Genomic DNA, 18,049 nt, shown 5'->3' with positions numbered 1-18,049 from the left:
AAGGCAGGTGCTGATCCCAGAAATGGACTGAACAGTTATGCCACTCTCAGGGCCTGAGGCAGAAACAGTAATGGAAGTATTATTGGTAAAAATGGGGGTGGAAAGTAAGGCAAAGCCTTCATAAAATGGTGGAATTGGGGAGAAGCACATCCAGCATTCAGGATACTTAGGAGAACTATCATTTTTGAGCGTAGCAATCGAGGCATTGGCTAACTTAATTATGAGCTCTGCCGAACATGGGGGCCCAGAAGGAATAGTGGGTGGAATAGAGTTGGAGGTAGGGGGCTGGGAAGAGGGGAGGGGGGAGGAGGGGGGAGATAAGGGGTCCCTCTGGTGTCACTATTAGTAGTCGGTGGAGGTGGCGGGCCTCGAAGAGGCCCATTAGGGCAGTAGCAGGCAAAATGACCAGGCTGGCCACAGCGGAAACATGAAAAGTTCCCGGAGGCAGAAGCGGTGCCAAAGGCCATAATGGCCTTGATAAACTTGTCAATAATGGGGTCTACCTCCCGGCACATCTGAATCATTTCATCAAGGTCTTTCCCTTTATATCTGCCCCTCAAGGCCGTTTTGCAGGCTGTATTGGCATTTTCATAGGCCAATTGTGAAAGTAACTTATTATAGGCCTGACCGGGGCCAAGGGAGCGTTCGGCCGTCTCCAAAAGACGGGCCACAAAGTCACTGAAGGGTTCTTGGGGTCCCTGTAAAATTTTTGTCATAGGTGAAAGAACATTCCCCGGGGAGGGAATGCTTCTCCAAGCAGCGAGGGCTGCAGAGCTGGAATGGGACAAAAGGCTAAGAGAAAAAGCACTCTGTTTTTCATTGGTGGGATATCTTCCCTGGCCCAAAAGTTTACTAAGGGACCATCTATGAGCAGTGCGGCAGCCTTGTTGGTAATTTTCTTTCTTTTTTTTTTTAACAAAGATTTATTTATTTATTTATTTATTTATTTTATGTATATGAGTACACTCTAGCTGTCTTCAGACACACCAGAAGAGGGCGTCAGATCTCATTATGGGTGGTTGTGAGCCACCATGTGGTTGCTGGGATCAGAACTCAGGACCTTTGGAAGAGCAGTCAGTGCTCTTATCCGCTGAGCCATCTCGCCAGCCCGGTATTTTTTTCTAATGACATCACGGCACTGGTCAGCCCAATCGGCACGCCAGGCAAGAAATTGACCATGAGTGAGGACTGACTGAGCAGTCATAATCTACTCATTTGGAGTCACATGTTCATCTTCAGCAAGGTGTTCAAGGAGTGAGAGGGTAAAGGGGGCGCTGGGGCCATAATTACGGACTGCTACGTTCAGCTTTTCAAGCTTTTTAAACTTGAGTCTATGAAAAATGGTGTGATGTGCCGCCTCCTCCCCTCCGTTGGAGTCACTACTGGCATCAGACAGTCCCTCACCATCTCCCTGATCGGAGCAATCAGAATGAACAGAGGGAGCGCTGGAAGAAGATGGGTGATTATCAGCAGGGGGAGGGTCTGCCTGCCATCCATCAGCTGTAGAGGGGTCGGGCCTGATGGTCTCTGGCTGTGTCTGGGAACAGGTAACGGGAAATGTAAGGGCTGGGTTAGGGGAGGAAGTCACTGGAGCAGAAAAGCTCATGGTCAAAAGTGAAAGTTGTTTCTGAAGGCAGACAATCTCAGCGGCATCAGAAATTTGATGTTGAAGCTGAGCCTTAGTCCTACAAAAACAGCCTGAGAACTGACAGGGAGCATAAGAAGGGCAACTCGAGGGGAGGCATAGGGGGAGTGCAAGGGGAGCGGGTGGAGATGTCTGGAGAAGGGGCGGACAATGTTCAGAATGGTACTGTGTGGCCTCCTCCTCTGGCGTCTTGACATCGCCAGGCTCAAGGGGTTCATCACTAGGTTCTACAAGAAAGGCAGCAGGGGGGGCCGACGGTTGTGAGGGCATTGGAGGGGGACGTGGCGACCGCAGAGACAAGGAGGGAAGAGTCTTACTAGGCTTAGGATCTTGGGGATGGAGGGGAATGACAGGAGGGCAAAAGGGCGAGCAGTCTTGTTCCATGGAGGAGGCAGGATCTTCATAGGCGGGGGTAAAGAGGGATAAAGAGGGGACGAAGAGGAGGTGGCAAGGCCAGAAGTGGCAGGTGGAGGTTTAGGCGACAGAGGCTTTTCAGAGGATTCCTTGGCAGGGCAGGAATCGGAAGGCATATCAATAAAGAATTTTGAAGAGACAGACAGGAGGCTGCACGAGAGGGCAGCAAGGATTCTCAAAAGCTCAGCCACTGACAGAAGCTGTTTATGACCATTTTCATTTTCAGCTAACTCGATCACATCTCTGATGAGTCCCGAATAGGAAAAAATGGAGTCGCCAACCGCCTCATTGCCATCTTTCTTAATAAGTTCATTTAATTCACAGCCCACCTTTTGCCATTTTTTGGAATGAATTGTAGGACCATCAATCATAAACCAGGGGCAAGTCTCGCCCACAAAAATGAAAAAGTCAACCAAATGTTTTCTCTTAAGCTTAATACCTCTCTCTCTCTGAAGGCCTCTTTCAAATCTTTAATGAAACGAGCCTCTTTGGACAAGGAGTGGCCCATTCTTGAGCTTTACAGGACAGATGACTCACCTAATGACGGGTCCCGGACGATTGGGAACTGTCATGAAATCCAGATGATCGTGATCCTTAATCTGTCCTGGGGGTGACCCGTGCCTCGAGCCCCACGTCAGGCACCACCTGACCTGGCCTGCAGGTCAAGTTATTCGGGGGAACAAGGAGGGTCACAACCTGTGAATAAAGAATGGGCGAGGAGATGACAGGACTCAAGGAAGCATTGCTTGTCAAGAGCCGTTTACTTAGTGGAGCCGAGCATATTTAAAGCAAAAATCTTGGAGGGGAGGGGGAGAGGAAGGAGTGAGATGGAAGGTTACAAAATCTTCTGGGGTTGAGCTCCGGGGTGACAGGTGGGGAAGGGGTGCATGACAGGTGGGGAGGGGGTGGATTTCCGTGAATGTTCTTTTCCCAGGGCCAAGCCAGATCCTTGTGATTGTCAGGCAGGATGTTAATCTCAGGGTTCTCAATTATCTGGGGCAGGATGTTTATCTCAGGGCTCTCATGGTTCCTAACAATCTTCTATTTAGGCTTAGATTTGTTTTCATCCCTTTAGTTTTATAAATAAACTTAATATAAGAACAATTCCAGGTTTTACCTATTGATTGCTAAGAATATGTTTACTAAATATATATATAAATATTTACTGTGAATTTTGAGGTCCCTTGCTACTGCATAAAGTGAGTACTTCCTGCTTTTATTCTCCAAAGTTTAATATATTCAATATGAAATTTAATATATTTTAATGTTACTATTAAAATATTAATATATTTTTGCGTATAAGTATATTATTTCATAAATTAAAGTGTAAAACTAAAGAGTAATTTCAAAATTTTAAATCACAGCTCAATGTTGAGTTTTAACTAGACATCTAGCTTTCATAGATTTACTTAAGGCAAATATTCCACATAAAAGACTTTGCTAGAAAGATATATCTTTCTGAAAGTTATATTGTCTAAATCTAGGAATTACAGTAAAATTTCTATTTAGATTATTACATAAAATGTTTATTGTGCCTTAAACATTGCCAAATGCCTTAAGTACATTTGCATGTACTAAAAATTTTATTCTTAGCCATACACTGCTAAGGCATATGGAATGACATAGAATCTCATACACTACAAAGTGCTGCTTCATGGAACCCTACTTACTCTGGAACTCCAGATATTTTACTTTGATTCATGGAAAAATACACAACTATGTTTTGGAATTATAAAGAAATATATTCATTTTTCATCTTCTAAACCCTGATAAGGAAATCTTGTTCAGCAAATACTACTATAAATTCTACTATTCATTCAGCAAGTCTACTGAACTACAGACGGACCTAGGCCACTAAGCACTCTCCACAGGCTGTATGCTCAGGAGGCTGAGGCATTCATCTTTGTTACTTCTCTCTGACTTGTGTTCCTACTTTCCTGTCCTGTGTCATCTGCAAGAAGGCTCATTCATGTAGGCTTTGGTTCCATTTCTCCCGTGGAACCCAACACCTAGACTATAGAAAATCTCTTCCACTCTTCTCCATTGCCACATGTACCTGAATTGGATGAACCTCTCCAATTAAATATCACTTAAGATGGTGGCACTCAATCTGTGTTCAGCTTTCACTGATCTACTGAGGCATTTCTCTTGTTATTCTTCTTGTTGTTTTTCTGGTTCTTGTTCTTGTTTTTATTCTTCTTGTTCTTGTTCTTGTTTTGTTCTTGTCCTTCTTCTTCTTGTCCTTCTTCTTCTTCTTCTTCTTCTTCTTCTTCTTCTTCTTCTTCTTCTTCTTCTTCTGCTTCTGCTTCTGCTTCTGCTTCTCCTCCTCTTTCTTCTCCTTCTCCTTCTGTTGTTTCATTTCCTTTTGTTTATGAAGTATTAAATAAATATTTTTTAACTTTAATTTTTATTTATGTATTTTCTTTATTTTCATTTCAAACGTTCCCCTTTTTTCCTGGATTCCTCTCAGGAAAAAAAACCCTATTCCCTCCCCCTCCCCTTCCTCACCAACCCACCCTTCCCCAATTCCTGACCCTGACATTCCCCTACACTGGGATATAGAGCCTTCACAAGATCAAAGGCCTCTCCTCCCATTGATGACTGACTAGGCTATCCTCTGCTACATATGCAGTAGATCCATGAGTCCCACCATGTGTACTCTTTGGCTGGTGGTTTAGTCCCTGGGAGCTCTAGGGGTACTGGTTATATCATATTGTTGTAGTTCCTATGGGACTGCAAACCCCTTCAGCTCCATGGGTCCTTTCTCTAGCTCCTTCATTGGGGACCTTGTGCTTAGTTCAATGGAAGGCTGTGAGCTTCTGGGCTAATATCCACTTATCAGTGAGTACACAGCATGCATGTTCTTTTGTGATTGGATTATCTCACTCAGGATGATATATTCCAGACCCATCCAGTTGCCTAAGAATTTCATAAATTCATTGTTTTTAATAGTTGAGTAGTACTTCGTTGTGTAAATGCATTACATTTTCTGTATCCATTCCTCTGTTGAAGGACTTCTGGGTTCTTTCCAGCTTCTGGTTTTTATAGATGAGGCTGCTATGAACATAGTGGAGCATGTGTTCTTATTACATGTTGGATCATCTTCTGGGTATATGCCCAGGAGTGGTATTGCTGGGTCCTCAGGTAGTACTATGTCCAGTTTTCTGAAGAACCAACAAACTGATTGCCAAGCTTGCAATCTCACCAGCAATGAAGGAGTATTCCTCTTTCTTCACAAACTAGCCAGCATATGCTGTCACCTGAGTTTTTTATCCTAGCCATTCTGACTGGTGTGAGGTGGAATCTCAGGGTTGTTTTGAGTTGCATTTCCCTGATGACTAAGGATGTTGAACATTTCTTTAGGTGCTTCTCAGCCATTCAGTTTTCCTCAGTTGAGAATTCTTTGTTTAGCTCTGTACCCCATTTTTAATAGGGTTATTTGGTTCTCTGGAGTCTGACTTCTTGAGTTCTTTGTACATATTGGATATTAGCACTCTGTTGGATATAGGATTGGTAAAGGTCTTTTCCCAATTTACTGGTTGCCTTTTTGTCTTATGGACAGTGTCCTTTGCCTTACAGAGCTTTGAATTTTATTAGGTCCCATTTGTTAAGTCTTGATCTTACAACACAAGCCATTGGTGTTCTGTTCAGGAATTTTTCCCTTGTGCCCATATGTTCAAAGCTCTTTCTCACGTTCTCCTCTATAAGTTTCAGTATATCTGGTTTTATGTGGAGGTCCTTGATCCATTTGGACATTGGCTTTGTTCAAGGAGATAAGAATGGGTCAATTTGCATTCTTCTACATGCTCACTGCCTGTTGAAAGAACACCACTTCTTGAAAATGCAATCTTTCTTCTACTGGATGGTTTTAGCTCCTTTTTCAAAGATCAAGTGATCATAGGTGTGTGGGTTCATTTCTGGGTATTCAGTTATATTCCATTGATCCTCCTGCCTGTCACGGTCAATACCATGCAGTTTTTATAACAATTGCTCTGTAGTACAGCTTGAGGTCAAGGATGGTGATTCCACCTAAAGTTCTTATATTGTTGAGAATAGTTTTTACTATCCTATGGTTTTTGTTATTCCAGATGAATTTGCAAATTGCTCTTTCTAACTCTGTGAAGAATTGAGTTGGAATTTTGATGGAAACTGCATTGAATATGTAGATTGCTTTTGGCAAGATGTCAGAAGGATATTTACAATATCTCCTTTCCTAGGTTCCCTTCCAAAATAAAATAAAATAAAATAAAATAAAATAACAAAAACTAAAACAAACCCCTGTTCCCTCCCCCTCCCCCTGCTTACCACCCCACTCCCTCCTGCTTACTGGCCCTGGCATTCATCTACACTGGAGCATAGAACCTTCATAGATCCAAGAGCCTCTCCTTTCATTGATGACCGACTTGGCCATCGTCTGCTATACACATGCTGCTGGAGTCATGAGTTCCATCATATGTACTCTTTGGTTGGAGTTTTAGTCCCTGGGAGCTCTGAGGGTAGTAGTTAGTTCATATTGCTGTTCAGCCATTTTTACTATATTAATCCTGCCAATCCATCCAACTTCTGAGATCTTCTATTTCTTTCTTCAGAGACTTGAAGATCTTCTCATACACATCTTTCACTTGCTTAGTTCGAGTCACACAAGGTATTTTATTTTATTTGTGACTATTGTGAAGGGTGCTGTTTCCTTATTTTCTCTCTTAGCCTGTTTATCCTTTGTGTAGAGGAAGGCCACTAATTTGTTTGAGTTAATTTTATACCCAGTTACTTTGCTGAAGATTTTTATCGGGTTTAGGAGTTCTCTGGTGGAATTTTTTGGGGTCACTCATGTATACTATCATATCATCTGCAAATAGTGATAATTTGACTTCTTCTTTTCCAATTTTTATCCCCTTGAGCTCCTTTTGTTGTCTAATTGTTCTGGGTAGGACTTCAAGTACTATATTGAATAGGTAGGTAGAGAGTGGGCAGCCTTGTCCAGTCCCTGATTTTAGTGGGATTGCTTCAAGTTTTCCTCCATTTAGTTTGATGTTGGTTACTGGTTTGTTGTATATTGCTTTTACTATATTTAAGTATGGGCTTGAATTTCAGATTTTTCCAAGACTTTTATCATGAAGGGGTTTTGGATTTTTTCAAATGCTTTCTCAGCATCTAATTAAATGATCATGTTTTTTTTTTTTTCCTTTGAGTTCATTTATATAGTGGATTACTTTGATGTATTTCCATATGTTGAACTATCCCTGCATCCCTGGGATGAAGCTTACTTGATCATGATGGATGATTATTTTGATGTGTTCTTGGATTCTTTTTGCAAGAATTTTATTCAGTATTTTTGTATCTGTATTCACAAGGGAAATTTATCTGAAGTTCTCTGTCTTTGTTGGGTTTCTGTGTGGTTTAGTTATCAGAGTTACTATGGTTTCATAGAATGAATTGTATAGAGTACCTTCTGTTTGTATTTTGTGGAATAGTTTGAGAAGTAATGGTATTAGGTCTTCTTTGAAGGTCTGGTAGAACTCTGCACTAAACCTATCTCTTTTTGTTTGTTTTTGTTTTGGTTGAGAGACTATTAGTAACTTTCTATTCCTTTAGGGGATATGGGACTGTTTAGATCATTTATCTGATCTTGATTTAATTTTGGTACCTGATATCTGTCTAGAAAATTGTCTATTTTATCCAGATTTTCCAATTTTGTTGACTATAGGCTTTTGTAGCAGGATCTGATGATTTTTTTTTTTATTTTCTCAGTTTCTGTTGTTATCTCTCCCTTTTCATTTCTGATTTTGTTAATTAGGATAATGTTTCTGTGTCTTCTAGTTAGTCTGGTTAAGGATTTATATATTTTCTTGGTTTTCTCAAAGAACTAGCTCCAGGTTTGGTTGGTGCTTTGTATAGTTCTTTTTGTTTCCTCTTGGTTGTTTTCAGCCCTCCAGAGGTCTTGTCCTTTGTGATTTCCTTATTTTTTCTACTTCCATTTTTAGATCCTGGATAGTTTTGTTCAATTCCTTCACCTGTTTCATTGTGGTTTCCCATAATTCTTTAAGAGGTTTTTGTGTTTCCTCTTTAAGGGGCTTTGCCTGATTACCTGCATTCTTCTGGATTTCTTTAAGGGAGTTATTTATGTCCTTCTTAAAATCCTCTATCAACATCATGAGATTTTAAATCCAAATCTTGCTTTTCCAATGTGTTGGGGTATCCAGAACTTGCTGTGGTAGGAGTAGTGGGTTCTGATGATGCCAAGCAGTCTTGGTTTCTTTTTGTAAAATTCTTGGTGTTTGCCTTTTGGCATCTAATAATCTCTGGTATTAGATGTTCTTGCTGTCTCTGGCTGGAGCTTGTACCTCCCTTGGGTATGTAAGCCTGTGACAACACTCCCTGGAGATCAGCTCTCTCCTGGCAAGACCAATGCACAGAAGACTGTGGAACAGCCCCAACTCCTAGGTGAAGATGGAGGCAAGTAGGAACCTCTCCAGGCTGCTCTGCTGCTTCTGAGGTCTGTGTGCTCCTGGCTGGTTTTGCCTTAGAAGATCACCAAGGGAAAATATTGCTCTCACCTGAGTCTAGGGGTCAGAGCACTCCATGAAGACAAGATCTCTCCTGGTAAGACCTGTGCACCTTAAATTCAATTGAATTTATATTAAATCATTTTATTTATTTACATTCCAAATGTTGTCTTCCTTTATTGTCCCTCTCCCAGAGTTTTTTACCCCATCCCTCCAAGATGCTTTGATAATGAAAGCTACCATAATTGAAATGTTATCTTCAGGTACCATGTACAATACCATGAAACATGATTGCCCTTAGTTCTCAATACGTAAGAAGAGAAACGTCATGTCTACCATTCCATTTCAGTTCTGCTAGCTTTCCTTATCAAAGCACTTTATATAGTCCTTTTTTCTTACTGACCTGACAAGAGAAGTCTAGGAAGGTGCTTGAAAACTTAAAAAGGATTCTATTTATTTTTAAATTTACACACACACACACACACACACACACAAAGCACATCAAGAGGTGAAATGTGCCAGCTTACAAAGTAAAGTCTGCCTGTCCTCAGCCCCTCTACACCTTGGATTTCTGTCTACTACTAGAAGATCATCAATTTCTTTGACAAAATGTGTGGGTACCCTTAGAGCAGGAAAACTCCTGATTAACAAATGTTTCATGCTGGTCCTTTATAATGCTGTTCATTCTTTCTCTCCTAGTTCTCCTGTCACCTGGCTGAGACTCCTAAAGCATTCTGTAGGGAAGGTTGGACTGCCTACACCTCAGTCCATGTAAGAGGAATGGCTTGTCAAGACACAAACTGCACAGAACCAAATCTTCCCTAAGCAATTTAAAGCCACAAGAGGACCAATTCTTCACACACACACAGTAAGGGTTTGTCAACCAACCAAGAGGAAAAATCAATGACTAAATACTTTTATAAAATGAAGGAAACAAATGTGACTAAACCAAGTGCCTTCTAAGCAAGCCATAGCTACAAGTACCAAGAAGACATTTGTATTCTTCTGACAATACACACAAGGGAACCCACTTTCTAGAAAACTAGAAAAGACTGTGGTTCTAGGCATTTCCCCAGCCGTCAGATATAATGCCCGTTCCTATACAGAAGCTGGCAAGATAACTTATAACTAATGAAAAGTGATTAATTAATTAATGTTGGAAGTTATGATGTAGTGATATGATTGTAAAAATCTCTCTGTGGCTTCATATTTATCAGATTCATTTTTATTTATAATCCTGTTTGGAATATATGAAGGAGTGTTGACCTTTCTGTGTATTGTACTTTCTAGGACTTAAATATTACAGCAAAATCATCACTAGCAACAAAACTTATATTCCAACAATGGTTTTAAAGGCAAATTGAGGACAGAATTTCATTTCATAATGGTCATATGTCTAAAATAGCTTATTATAAAAAATTGTCTTTGAACCAGAAGAAAATTTCACAAATGCCCCCCAAAATTTCTCTGTTCATTTTCAACAATAAAGAAGAGCATTATTCAAGTTATTTTAAATGACTTAAATCTATATACTCATAATTTTTATTTTGAAGAGACATAATTGAAACAAAAGTATTTCTAAAGGCAATTTACATGATGGGAAATGGGAGAAAAAAACAGACCTTTTAGAAGCCAATTCAAATTATGTCAATAATAAGAAATATCATAACATTTCCATATTGGTGGAATTTAATAATGACTTAAACACATTATAAAAATAATATATGTAAAATATAAGCAGTTACATTTTATTAATCTATACCTGTAATTTGAGAAGATATTGATTTTTGGCAGAGATATTTCATTTTCAATTACAAATTTCAAGCACATTTAGAGCTATAAATACATGAAATATCTTTAAAGTTCTTGTGTTTATTTTAAAGTACCTAAGCACAGATGACAGTTTGTTACATGGACTGTGAAAATAACTGCAATTTTCCTCTACAAAAGATAAAGGCAAATGTCTACTGAAATGTTTCAGTACAAAATAGTTTTTCAATGTGCTTTGAAATATACTCATTTTTTCCACATGAGTTAAACACAAAAATTTTAATTCACTTTTTCTCTTCTTAAAGTTTTGTTTTACATGAAAAATCCAAAACATCTTTTAAAATCTACATCTTTGCCTTTGCCTTCCTGATACTATTAAATCAATGGCTATCATCCTGTGGATTTGAAATTCCTACAAATTAATATGTACAATGGTATTATTATTTATAAAGTATACGAGTATAGATAGTTTTAGCTGGATACAATGAAATACACATATTTTCAACTATATTTCTATACTTAAAGAGAGACACACATTCACATGTGCATGTGTGTATATGTGTGTGTGTGTATGTGTGTGTGTGTGTGGTCTACTTTTATTTCTGCTATTGTGACAAATATATGACAACAAGAAATAAAGAAGAAAGGGTTTATTTGGCTTAAAACTTTGTGTTACAATCCAGTATTGGAGCGTGGGTTCAGAGCAGAGACTTAAAACATCATAACCACAGTCAAGAGCAAAGAGTAAATATATGGATCCTTGCTTGGTGTGTGTGTGTGTGTGTGTGTGTGTGTGTGTGTGTCTGCATGTGTGCATGTGTGTGTGTGTGTGTGTATGTGTGTATCTTTCCTTTAGTTTTGCTTTGCTATATAGTTACAGATCCAGTCTAGGGAGTGGTGCTACCCAGACTGGGTTAGTTCAATTAAGCATCAAGTTAATCCCCCACAGACATGCCAGTCTGATTTAAACAATTACTCATCAAGACTCTCTTCCAACAGGATCTCTCTACTATGAGTATTTGACTCATTTTATGTGTATAAAACTGGGTTTATTGAAATTGCTTACAAGAACATGATGACTCAAACAGAACTGTCTCACCAAAATGCCCACCTGTGGCAAAAATTACCAGGCTTTGAGCTCCCTGAACAACTTGCAAAAGATTTCTATCTATCATCAATGATTCAAGGCTTATATAAATTTGGGGAGGAGAATTTTGTACCTTGAAAATTTGTGACTTTCCAAAATCTTGTAAGACTCATGAGATTGTTGAGCCTAGTAAATATTTCATTACCTTCCTAAATCTCATGAACTTCCTCTCTCCTTTAAGGGAAATATTTTTAGAATGGTGGATATAGCTATACAGCAGCTATTTTTCTCAGTATTTTGTCACAATAACAAAAAATTTACTCACATGCTCTGAAAATAGTTTAAAACTGTTACATAACAACAATAGCATAATTTACATCTAGGAAGGTTGCTTACTGCTAAAGTATGAGGACCTGAGTTCAAATCCTCAGGCAACATGTAACACTAGGTGCTGTTATACATATTTATAATTCAGTATTCCTAGGACAAAACGAAAATTAAAGAATATTCCTATTTGGGTTCTTATATGCTGGCTACCTTGGTTACATAGTGGTCAAAAAAAAAAAAAAAAAAAAAAAAAAGAGGATTCAAACAAGGTGGAAGATGAAAACTAAGAGCTGAAATTGTCCTCAGACCTCAATACACATACACACACACACAAAACACACATACACAAACACACAATCATATGTACATCAATGTGCAAATAAACACAATACAGGAAACATAATAGTTGAGCATAAACACTGTGGAAAATAAATGGTATACTTAAGAAGGAGAGGACCCATTGCAACTCTGTGAAGGCCTTGTGTATACTACTTCAGTCTCTGTAAGTTCATATAAGCTATCACTGTGTTAATTTAGGAGTTCTTACATTTTGGTTGCCTCCATCCACTCTGGCTCTAAGATTTTTTTCTGCCTCCTCTTCTAGGAGACTCCAAGAGCACTGAGAAGTTTGATGAAGACATGTTTCTAGGGATCAGTGCTCCAAGGTTACTTAGTCTGCATAATATCTGGCTGTGTGTCTGTTTTGTTGTTATTATTCTTGGTCTTGTTGTTACTGTTATTGTTTTTAAGGAATAGTATTTAGTTTTATCCTAGATTCCTAGGCTATCTAATCATTAGTTCTTGGTCTCCAACCAGTATCAGTTATGGGTCTAACTTGTAGCATATGAATTAAGTCAAATCACATACTACTTGGCTACTCCAAGAAACATTTTGACACCATTAAGCTAGCATATCAAAAGGTTTTGGGCTAAATTGTATTTATGATTCCCCTTTTGTACTTTTCAGAGTACCTTGCTGTACCAAAGTTGCTAGGGATAAGAATAAAAGATTTATACAGGCACCAACTCAACATTTCTATGTTCAATGAGTCCTGTATGTGCTATCTTTAGCAATGGGCCCTTGACATCAGATACTGAAGAGCAAACTATAACAGCCTAGGTTATAATGAGGATTCTTGCCCATTTCACCAACAACTCAATTCTATATATAACTTATTCCCAGTATTGAAAGATTCATTTGATATCAAGAGATGGCAAGTTGGGACTCTGTTGCCCTAATTATTTGCCCTTGATCATTTAGATTGTCTTTATGTATGTACTTATTTTAGGAAGGTTCTATTGTCATAGGCTTCTGTACTATTTTACAAATGGCTATTAACTTTATCTGTCTCTCCCAATATTCCTTTTATGCCCACCATTCCCTTCCCCATCCCACTTGATTATCCTGTTCCAGTCCCCTCACCCATCTATATCTATTCTATTCCTATTTCCTAATGAGATCTCTGTGTTCTTTATTTTATACATAACCTCATTTTTGACAACTAAGTAACATTCTATTATGCAAATATACCACTACTTATCTTTATCTATTATTTTATTGAGGGTCATTTGAGTTATTTTCAATCTATACCTATCATAAATAAAACTGAAATAAACACTGCTGAGCAAATATCCCTGTGGCAAAAATCATATATTTTGGGGATGTACACCTAAGAGTGGTATAGCTAGATCTTGGGCTAGATCAATTCCATCTTTCCAAGAAACTGCCACACTGATTTTCTTGGTGTTCATAAAAGTTTGTACTCCTAGGATGGGGAGATGGCTCACCAGGTAAGAGCACTAACTGCTCTTCCGAAGGTCCTGAGTTCAGATCCCAGTAACCACATGGTGGCTCCCAATCACCTGTAATGAGGTCTGACGCCTTCTTCTGGTGAGTCTGAAGACAGCTACAGTGAATTATGCTGGAGCGAGCAGGGCTGGAGTTCAACTCCCAGTAGCCACACACATGATAGCTCACAACCATCTGTACAACCATAAATAAAACAAATCTTAAAAAAAAAGTATGTTCTCCTGCCAGCAGTGAGTGAGTGCTCCCTTACTCCACATCCTTGACAACATGAGCTGTCACTTGTTTTATTGACCACAGCAAATTTGACAGGTTTAACATAAAATCTAAAAATAAAATTGATTTCTATTTTCTAGTTAAATACAGGAACATTTTCTTAAGTGATCCTCAGCCATTGTAATTTCCTCTTCTGATTATTCTCTCTTTATATCTCTACCACATTTTAAAATTTGACAATTTATTTTCTTGATATCTTGTTCTTTTGACCTCCTTAAGTATTTTGACTAATATGCCATTCCTGGATGTGTATTTGATAAAAGTCTTTTTCCATTCTCTAGGCTGCTACTTTGTCAAAATATTAGTAACCTTTGCTGTGCAGAAGGGTTAAAGTTTTAATACCTCCCATTTCTTAATTGTTGATCTAAGTGTCTGTGCTAATTGTGTTCTAAGAAGGACATCTCTACCTGTGCCAATGAGTTCAAGGTTATTTCCAACTTTTTTTTTCTGTCAGGCTCAGTGTATCTGTCTTTTTGTTGAAGCCTTTGATCTATTTGGAAGTGAGTTTTGTGAAGGGAGTCTTAGTGTTCTACTGCTGTTGAAGAGACTACAGGACCACACCAAGGTTTTTGATGACAAACATTTAAACAGGGCTTGCTTACAATTTCCAAGATTTAATTCATTATCAGTATTGCAGAATCCCTGATGTCAAACAGGTAGACATGGTGTAGAGAAGGAATTGCGACTTCTACATCAGGATATGCATGCTGCAGGAAAAGAGAACCACTGGGCCTAGCTTGGAATTTTGAAGCCTCAAAGCCCACCACCTCCTAATCCTTTGAAATAATGCATCATATTGTGTCTTCAATTACTGAGATTCCTTCATCTCTTGTATTCTGTTGATGATGTTTGCCTCTGAGATTCCTGTTCAATTTCCTTCATACTTTATTTCTAGGTCCTCAAATTTGTTTTTTCTGTTTTTGTTTTTTTATTATTATTATTATTAATTCTATTTCCACTTTCCAGTCTGAAACGTTTTATTCATTTCCTTTCCCTGTTGGTTTTTGTTTTCATTGATTTCTTTAAGGGATTTATCTGTTTCCTCTTTAAGGACCTTTATCTTTTTCATAAAGGCTATTTAAAGGAAGGACTTTGTCTTAGGCTTCAGCTGTGTGCCAGCACTCAGGGCCTGCTGTGACAGGGTTGCTGGGCTCTAATGGAGATATATAGCCATTATTGATTGTTTTTAAGTTGTTTTCTAGACATCTGGTGTAGGGACTATTTTAATTGTAGGTGCTGAATTCTGTCTTTTCTTTATAGGTGTGTATATTGTTCCTTGGTTTCTGTTGCCCTCTCCAGTTAGTGGTTAAGAGAGTATATTTGCTGTTTGCTGTCTTGTACAAATTCTTCTGGGATCACGATAGATGTAGTGACTGGGAGGTCCAGTTCAATCGTGTTTATAGATGCTGGAAGTTGACCCTTAGGAATGGATATAGCCTGAGGAAGTTGACATGGGGGAGGAAAGCAGGGTGTTTCCTCAAATTCTTCTTAGTCCCCTGGGAATTGAGGCAGACAATGAAGAAAGGACAGAGCAGAAGAACTGGTACACAGCTTTGGATGAGACTGAGGGTTTAGATTTGGAGGAATCAAGGGAGAGAATTTGGCCTACATGATTCCCTGGCCAGAGTGTCCTGCGGGTTTCCAAGGAGTGCCTGCTGAAGCTTTGGCCTCATACAAAGCAAAACGGAGGTGATAGGATTTTAAGAGGAGAAAATATGTGTTATCTATTGAAGATAAGAATTGAGGGTAAAGGGAGGCTGCCATAGGTGTTCGATGTAGAGTTGTGGATGAAACTAGGGAATTTTACTTGGAGGAACACAGGGAGAGGTAAAGATCTGCAATTACCCTATCTGCTTCACGGAATGGGGTGGCCTTTATATAAGTTGATATTTTAAACAAAACCACACACTATGTGTGAGTGTGTGTGTGTGTGTGTGTGTGTATCTTCTCTTACCTGAAAAAAATAGATATTATTACCATTTTATATTGACATCAAGAGAATCAAAGGACTTAAATGATGTTCACATACTCCTTCATCTGTTAAAAGTATTACTCTTTCCCTCAACTGAAAAATGGATAAAGAAAATATGGTACATTTACACAATGGAATACTCCTCAGTTGTTAAAAACCAAGACATCATTAATTTTGCTGGCAAATTGATAGAACTTGAGAATATCATACTGAGTGAGGTAACTCAGTCCCAAAAGGACAGGCATAGTGTGTACTCACTGATAAGTAGTATTAGTCATAAAATACAAGTACCGTGTTAACACTCCACAAATCCAAAGAAGCTAAAACAGGAATGAAGGCCAAAGCAAGGAAGCCTGAATCTCACTTAGAAGGGGGAATAACATACTCAAAAGAGGCAGATAAAGAGAGGGAACTGGAAAGGATCAGGAATGGGGAGGGGAATGGGGGTGTCAGGCTCATGTGTGGGGAAGGACAGAAGAGACAGCTAGATGACAATGAAAATGAATGGAAGTCTGAAACTGACAGGAATGAGGAGGTGTGGGGGCATCCCCAGGACAAGACAGAGACCTTGGATAAAGATACTGCCCAAGATCAATAGGCATGACCTTAGCTGTGACTTACTTCATTTGAGATATAAAACCTATAGCTAGACAGAAATATAACATGATATCTCATATGTAGCCAGACAGGAACCCTAGTGGAGTGATAGAAACACCAACCTGCCAATGCAACTTTCAACCCAAAATTTATCCTGTCTACAAGAAATGCAGGCACTGGGGATTAAGCAGAAACTGAGGTAATGGCCAAACAATAACCAGTCCAACTTAAGATCCATCCCATGGGCAAGCACCAATCACTAGCACTATTAATGACACTCTGTTATGCTTGCAGACAGGAGCATGCTGTCCTTTAAGAGGCTCCACCCAGTAGCTGAGTCATACAGAAACAGACACATACAACCCAAAGGTGAATGGAATTTGGGGACTCTTATGGAAGAATAGGAGGAAAAATTGCAGCTCAGAAAGGGATATGAACTCCACAGGAAGACTAGCAGAGTCAAGAAACCTGAACCCTTGGGGCTCTCAGAGTCTGAACCACCAACTAAATAACTCACACAGGATAGACCTCGGCCTCCCTGCTCATGTGTTATAGATGTGCAGGTTGACCTTCACGTGGGTCCTGAACAACTGGAGCATGGGCTATCCCTAAAGCTATTGTTTGTACTTGGGATATGTTCTTCTAACTGGGTGGCCTTGTCTGACCTCAGTGGAAGAGGAAGTGCCTAGCCTCAAGGGGATTTGATGTGCCAAGGTAGGAGTCATATACAGGGGAACCCCCACCTGCCCAGAGGAGAAGTGGAGGGAGAAATAGGGAAAGGATTATGGGAGGGGCTAACCAGGAGGGGTATAATGAGCAGGATATAAAGTGAGTAAGTAAAAAAAAAAAATGAAATTAAATTTAGAACAAATAATATTATTCTTTGACACCACCAGCAGAATACTGTCCTGTTACTGCCCCAACATACTAGAAGCTGACCTCATAAAATTGGGACAAGGAAAGACATTTCTGCAGTATTATATCACTTCTATAATAATTTATTTTAAAAAGATAAAAGTATAATATCCAAGTGTCAAGGTAAATTTGACAAAATTATTTATGTTTTGAAATAGAAAAATAAAGATATGTTCTACAGTATTTGGTATTTTGTGTTTGTTGAGGGTGGGTCATGTATGAAGAAACAAAAGTCAAGGAACTCATGATTCAGTGTAAGGATATAAGGAGGCTTAACATGCTAATTCCTCGGTACCCCAAAGCCAATATCATCTGTGTCTATTCCTTCGTAGAAAATGCCCTTTTAGTGTTTCCTGGGAACTTTCCCTGGAGTAGACAGTTGGGATCAGAACCCACATGAATAAAGTATGAAGGGAACAGATGTTTGATGGGATCCAGGGATGGCTCAGAGTTTAACAGCACTTACTGTTCTTGGAGAGCACCATAGTTTCGGATCTAGCACTCGCATGGTAGCTTTCAACCGCCTACAATTTCCAAAGTATATCATGCCCTCTTTTGGCCTCAGAGGGCATTTGTATGTATACAGTATACACAGATTCATGCACACACACACACATATACCTACATAAAAGTAAGTAAAAGATACCAAGTGATTAAAATTAATATATATTACACAATTTCAAATGAAACCACTTGAGAAAGTTAAAACGTCTCAGGTTTGAGAGCTTAAACTTTAA

This window comes from Mastomys coucha, unplaced genomic scaffold (assembly GCF_008632895.1).
Source record: "Mastomys coucha isolate ucsf_1 unplaced genomic scaffold, UCSF_Mcou_1 pScaffold22, whole genome shotgun sequence".
Classification (NCBI taxonomy): domain Eukaryota; kingdom Metazoa; phylum Chordata; class Mammalia; order Rodentia; family Muridae; genus Mastomys; species Mastomys coucha.
The sequence above is the reverse complement of the archived record's forward strand: the minus strand, read 5'-3'. Positions refer to the sequence as shown.